This window comes from Leopardus geoffroyi, chromosome C3 (assembly GCF_018350155.1).
Source record: "Leopardus geoffroyi isolate Oge1 chromosome C3, O.geoffroyi_Oge1_pat1.0, whole genome shotgun sequence".
Classification (NCBI taxonomy): Eukaryota; Metazoa; Chordata; class Mammalia; order Carnivora; family Felidae; genus Leopardus; species Leopardus geoffroyi.
Window position 1 is genome coordinate 64323051 of NC_059338.1, and position 7235 is coordinate 64330285.

A 7235-nucleotide genomic window follows, 5' to 3' on the forward strand; every position below is an offset into this window, starting at 1 on the left:
GTTTCTGGATTCCTTCCCCACTCACACTCTGTCTGTGTCTCTGTCTTTCAAAAATAAATAAACATTAAAAAAAATTTTTTTTAAGAATTATATATAGCAACGAAGGTTAAGTATTCTGCCTTGTAAAGCCAATTGCAAAGTGGAAAAAGAATCCCCTCTTCCCACGTTTCCCATTCCATTGGACTTCTTTTTTTTTTTTTTTTTTAATTTTTTTAATGTTTATCTTATTTTTGAGAGAGAGACAGACAGAGAGTGAGCAGGGGAGGGGCAGAGAGAGACAGAGATACAGAATCCAAAGCAGGCTCCAGGCTCCTTGCTGTCAGCACAGAGCCCGACGCGGGGCTCCAACTCATGAACCGTGAGATCATGACCTGAGCTGAAGTTGGACGCCCCTCCATCCTCTTTAATCGTCATTACTCTCTTTGGCTGTTTCAAGTTGCATGATGGATTTACTTAAAGTTAGCTGAATTATCATCAGAGAAAGACATATATCATATGACTTCACGCACATGTGGAATTTAAGACACAAAACAGATGAACATAAGGGGAGGGAAGCAAAAATAGTATAGAAACAGGGAGGGGGCCAAAACATAAGAGACTCTTAAATATAGAGGACAAACAGAGGGTTGCTGGAGGGGTTGGGGGAGGGGATGGGCTAAATGGGCAAGGGCCATTAAGGAGGACACTGGGGATGAGCACTCAGTGTCATATGTAAGTGATGAATCGCTGGATTCTATTCCTGAAATCATTGGGGCGCCTGGGTGGCGCAGTCGGTTAAGCGTCCGACTTCAGCCAGGTCACGATCTCGCCGTCCGAGAGTTCGAGCCCCGCGTCAGGCTCTGGGCTGATGGCTCAGAGCCTGGAGCCTGTTTCCGATTCTGTGTCTCCCTCTCTGTCTGCCCCTCCCCTGTTCATGCTCTGTCTCTCTCTGTCCCAAAAATAAATAAAAAAACGTTGAAATCATTATTGCACTATATGCTAACTTAGATGTAAATTTAAAAAAATAAAATAAATAAAAAATAAAAGTAAAAGTAGCTGAAGTAGCAATCCTTGAAATTCACCAATATAGGAAACCTGCGCAGGTATACTAGGGCGACACCTGGTGGTAAGATTTGCAATAACATCATGAACCTCCTATAATGGCGGATTCTCAGCTTACCCCTGAAGAAAATGGAATAAAATTTTAAGAACCATTTCACAGAGTTAGCGACAAGGAGAGGGGGTGTGTGCACATGCACACATGTGTACATCTTCTTGTGCATGGAAGATAGAAATGACCCACGACACAGGCAACAAAAATGAGAGTATGATCCAGAATGTGTGCCGTTTAGCCTGTTCCTTAGGTCTTCTGACCTCCTACAAGATACTCAGCCACTCTGGGCCCCACTTTCTCATCTGTAAAATAGAAAAAAATCATAATGCCTACTGAATTCTCTGAACAGCCTAAATGAAAAGGCGTTTTGTGAACTGTATGAACACTATCTACACATATGTCTATATATACATATGGAATTAAGACTAAATGAGAGTTAAAAGAGAGTGAGTATAATTTGCAATATGGCCACACGCTCTGACAACATTTTTTTGTTTTTTTGTTTCTAATAGGGCAAGAACAAGGTGATGGAGCATGCAGAAAAGGGCTTTTTAAAAAAATCTCTTTAGTAGTCATATTGGCAGTGTTTGTGAGACTGTTGTAGGAGTATTAAGGAAAAAGCAAATTGACTAAGTATGGGATAGTCTCTTATCCATTTTGTTTTTGAGAACCCTCTACTCAATTTTGGAAGAAGGGGTACACAGCTGTAAGATAGAAGCGGTTAAGCAAAAATCTTGTGGTCCTGAATTTGAAGTATCCGTATGAATAGATGGAGTATTTGTGTATATCATATCATATCATATCATATCATATTATACTATATTATATTATGCTATATTATATTATACTGTACCATATTATACTATATGTTATATTATATTATATTACACTATACCATATTATACTATACCAAATTATACTATACTATATTATATTATACTGTATTATTATATTATACTATACCATATTATACTATATTTATATTTTATATATTATATTATATTATATTATATTATATTATATTATTATATACAACCTCCACTGAAAAGGCTCAGAAAGAAAACAGCAACCAACAACAGTAGCAATGAGCATCTTTGGTGCTGATTATTATTCTGAAATACCATTTCCCACTAACAGAAACCCAGGCTTCTTGAAGAAATGATTGATTCCTGGTTTGAGGCAGGAAATGTATACATTGACCCTGTGACATCACTTAATCATATGAGATGGCAGCAAAGCTGTCTTAGACGACTAGATACTGTAAAAAGGATTCAGAGGCCAATGGTAAGAGGCATCCACTTGCCAAAGGTGGAGTCATTTCTGCTTCAGTAATTCCAAGGGATTGAAATTTAAATCCATAGGTTCATAATTATATACCTTTTATTTTTAAAAAATTTAATGTTTATTTATTTTTGAGAAAGAGAGAGAGACACAGAGCACAAGTGCCAGGTAGGGGCAGAGAGAGAGGGAGACACAGAATCCAAAGCAGGCTCCAGGCTCTGAGCTGTCAGCACGGAGCCCCATGCAGGGCTCGAACTCACAAACCACAAGACAGTGACCTGAACCAAAGTCGGAAGCTTAACCGACTGAGCCACCCAGGTGCCCCTTTAATTATATATATATATATATATATATATATATATATATATATATATATATTTTTTTTTTTTTTTTTTTTTTTTTAAACCTGGGTGCCTGGCTGGCTCCATCAGTAAAGCATGTGACTCTTGATCTTGGGGTCATGAGATCCATGATGGGCATAGAGCTTACTTTAAAATAAATAAATAAATAAAATAAATATCATCACATTTGGGGGATGCTTGAAAAACCGGTACATAACTGGAAAGAATGCAGCACTTTTCCTACCTTTCCACATGAATTGTACCGCTGGGAAAGCAAATGGTAGATGAAGGGCAGCATTTCCATATGAAAGTGTTACAATTAATAAATGAAAGAGAAGTGATGGAATTAGAGTGTTACCACCCTGCACTCCCAATGAATTAATGGATTTAGGCATTAAGCAGCAATGGCTGCTAACATAACAAAAGGGAATCGGATGATTTTATGCCTCCTGATTCAAGATCACATCACCACTTAATGATTTCGCCAACGGGATTGACCTGGGTCTCACCACGCCTCAGCTTCATCCAACCACCAAGTGGTAGGAAATCCAGAACATGCTGACCTGTACCAAGAGTACGTCATTGGGCAACATCCAGACTACAGAGAATTTCGCAAGCCAAAGGATTCAGGTTGTTCAATGGATAAAGTATAAGGCTGAGAAAGGGATCAAGGGGAAACTTAAAATAATATCAAAAATTTTAAATGGGGGCTCCTAGGTTCAGCATCAGTCGGTTCAGCATCCAACTCTGATTTTGGCTCAGGTCATGATCCCAGGGTCGTGGGACCGAGCCCTGTCTTGGGCTCTGCACTGAGTGTGGAGAGATTCTCTCTCTCCCTCTGCCCCTCTCCCCTTCTCATGCGCTCTCTCTATGTAAGAAGAAGAAAAACCTTAAAAGAACAACTATAGAATCCCAGGGTATTTACCCGGGTGAAAGGACTGTAGGAAACACAGGCAAGTGATCAGCTTACTGGTTACTTGGGAGGAAGAATATGGTCAGTATGGGGTACATGGTGGTGTGGGGCGGGGGAGCTCTACTCAGTGGCTGGCAAAATTTTATTTCTTGATCTGGGCAGTAGTTACAAGGGTGCTATGATGATTCATTAATATATGCATTATAATTAAATATTAATACATTAAATATAAATATAATAGTATGTCAATATAAAATTCAATATTAACTTCACACCTCAATTTTGAGTATTAATCTGAGTATTAAATACTAACATATACCTTATGATTTATTAAGCTCTCCGTTTGTTGTGTGTGATTTTTCTGTATCTGTGTTCATTTTTGCAACAAAAAAAAGCTAAAATAAAAAAAGAAATTGGCTGGCAGAAATTTGTGGAATCTTCTCACAGCAGTAGAAGCACACGGAGGGTTTTCACAGCTTTGTTTTTACACTTAACCTTTCCAGTTGATAAGGTAATGGTAATTACTTGGGTTGGCCACTAGGGTGTGCTGTCCGTTGCCCACAGCCACTGCGCTTGATCCGGTAAAGAGGGACTTCCCACGTTTCTGTAGTGCCCCGTGAGCATTAGGACAAAGCAAGCCATTATCCCATTGTCATTTGATCACGATCTACCTAAGTGTCAGAACCAGCAAATTTTATTTGGAAAGTTAGATCCAATGTGTAAGTACAGTGTAGATACTGAAAATGCTGTAGCTTTCTCCCCCTTTAAGTTTTAATTTATTTAATAAGTTATTATAACCAAACCTCATGAGCCATCATAACAAAACATTAGGACCTAACACATGGAGGATGAAGGGTGACGTTGTCAGATCCGTCTTTTACACAGATGAGAGCACACCCGTGGCGAGGACAGAAACTCTCCAGGGCTCTTCAGACGCGCCATCAAACATGTCAGGCACGCTGCCCTGGGGGGACTGCCACGAGCAGCCGGCCGGCCTTTGAGGGCCCCTGAAGAGTGAGAGTGTTGGCAGGGTCAAGGCTTTAGAGCGGAGATGGGGAGCAAAAGTGGGACTGTGAACCCAAGAACCGTCCTGCCTGATGCGCAGTGTGGAAAGGGCTGCTGGTCACAGAATTTTATTCGTAAGCTTGGCGGGCCTACATCTTCGGCGGGGAACAGTGGCTCCTGTAAACAGCTGCTTATCTTTCCTCTATGGGGTGAACAGGTGATCTCTTAATAAATCCTGGGTCTCGGGTGCTTTGTGTTGCTAAGGAAATAGAAAGCTTCTGAATTGTTCATAGGCCAAGAAAAAAGATGCTTTGAGTTTTGTAAATTTTTTAAAACTATTTATTTATTTGAGAGAGAGGGAGAGAGCGCGAGCACGCACCTGTGAGCGAGGGAGGAGCAGAGAGAGGAGAGAGAGAGCCAGACGCTCAACCAGCTGAGCCACCCAGGTGCCCCTCGTCTTGTAATTTTTCTACAAGGCTGCAATAGACAATACAACAGCAAACCTTAACCTGTAGCAGCTTAATTTTTACTCTGTCATTTGGCCGGACGTCTCCAGCCATCCGAGGGTGTCATGCAAGTGCACGTGGGTCGGTGTGCATGTATGTTTGTCACAATGCACTGGAGTCAGGCATTCTGGTTAGTTTTTGAGATGTGAGATTGGGTGGCTTCATTCATCCGAGACACCTGGGGGCACACACCCTTCCCCTTCCCGCGGTGTCTTAGCGGGAGAGGTGGGATGCTGGCTGAGGGCAGGGAAAGGTAGGTGGGGAGGATTCCCGCTCGGCAGACACCGAGGCTTGTCCCTGCTCCCTGGTGCCATTTAGGGACCCCATGCCTCAACCCAGAGCCCAGATCCAGCCTCTGTCGCTGTAGGACATTCCCAGGAGCCTCAAGCATACACTTTGTTCTGGGCTCCTGGGTACCCCACAGTGTCCCAACCTCTAGGCTTCCTTCCGGCCCTGCCAGCCTCACTCCCCCGGTGTCCCCTCCTACACCCTGACGCTTCCTCCGGTGCCCCCTTTTCTGAGGCACATGCCATGGTTAAGAAATGGACTCTGAGCTCACAGAGAACCAAGTTAGAGTCCCGGCTGAGCCACTTTTTTAAAAAATTTTTTAATGTTTTTATTTATTTTTGAGACAGAGAGAGACAGAGCACGAGCAGGGGAGGGGCAGAGAGAGAGGGAGACACAGAATCCGAAGCAGGCTCCAGGCTCTGAGCTGTCAGCCCAGAGCCCGACGCGGGGCTCCAACTCACGGAGTGTGAGATCGTGACCTGAGCTGAAGTCAGAGGCCTCACCGACTGAGCCACCCAGGCGTGCCCCAACAGGCTGAGCCACTTTTACGTGACCTTGGGCAAAACATCTAACCTCCCCAAGCCTCGGTTTCTTTTTCCATTACATAAGGATGGTAAGGATAATAATATTGATGTAATATTTATCTTTTCACAAAGCAAACATTCACCTGTAACCAACACCAGATCAAAAAATAGAGCAGGAGGCACCCCGCGCTGCTGCCCCCTCCCATTCGCTGACGCGGCCCGCGCCCCCTGACGTGGAGACCGTAGATTTGTCTGGTTTTGAACTTTACGCAGATGGTAGGTAACCTACAGTGTATACATTTTCAGGTCTGGCTTCTTCCGCTCAACCTTCTTTCTATTTCTGGGATTCACCCACGTTGTCATGTTAGCAGTGACTCCTTCTCGTTCTGCCACCGATGAGCACTTGGGTCCTTTCCAGTTTGGGCCATTACCAAGAAAGCTGCTAGGAACATGCCAGATGTTGTCTTAAGCAGTAGAAAATAAACACGCTCACTCTCTCCTGCACTGGGGCAGAACAAATTCTAGACGGAAATATCACACACATGGGGCACCTGGGGGGCTCAGTCGGCTCAGTGTCTGACTCTTGGTTTCGGCTCAGGTCATGATCTCCTGGTTTGGGAGTTTGAGCCCTGAGTCAGAGCCTGCTTGGGATTCTCCTTCTTTCTCTGCTCCTCCCCTGCATTCTCTCTCTCTCTGTCTCAAAATAAATACAAAATAAATAAAATAAACTTGGGGCGCCAGGGTCACCCAATCAGTTAAGCACACAACTTCGACTCAGGTCATGATCTCATGGTTGTGGGATCAAGCCCTGCGTAGGGCCCCACACTGACAGAGCAGAGCCTGCTTGGGATTCTCTCTCTCCCTCTCTCTCTGCCCCTGCCCTGGCTTGTGCTCTATGGCTCTCAAAATAAATAAAGAACATTTGGAAAAAAAGAAATAACACACACATTACAGAGTTGTTTCTGAGAGGTAACATGGCACAATGGAAAAAGATACAGGGTTTAAGATAAGACACACTCATGATCGAATTCTGGATTTTCCACTTACTAGTAGTCAGACTTGGACAGTTACTTGCCCTCTTTGAGAATCAGTTTCATCACCTGAAAAGTAGTAATAAAAAAATATCTCCCTTTGGAGTCACCTGGGTGACTCAGTCCGTTAAGCGTCTGACTTCGGCTCAGGTCATGACCTCAGGGCTCGTGAGTTCAAGCCCCTCGTCGGGCTCTGTGCTGACAACTCGGAGCCTGGAGCCTGCTTTGGATTCTGCGTCTCCTTCTCTCTCTG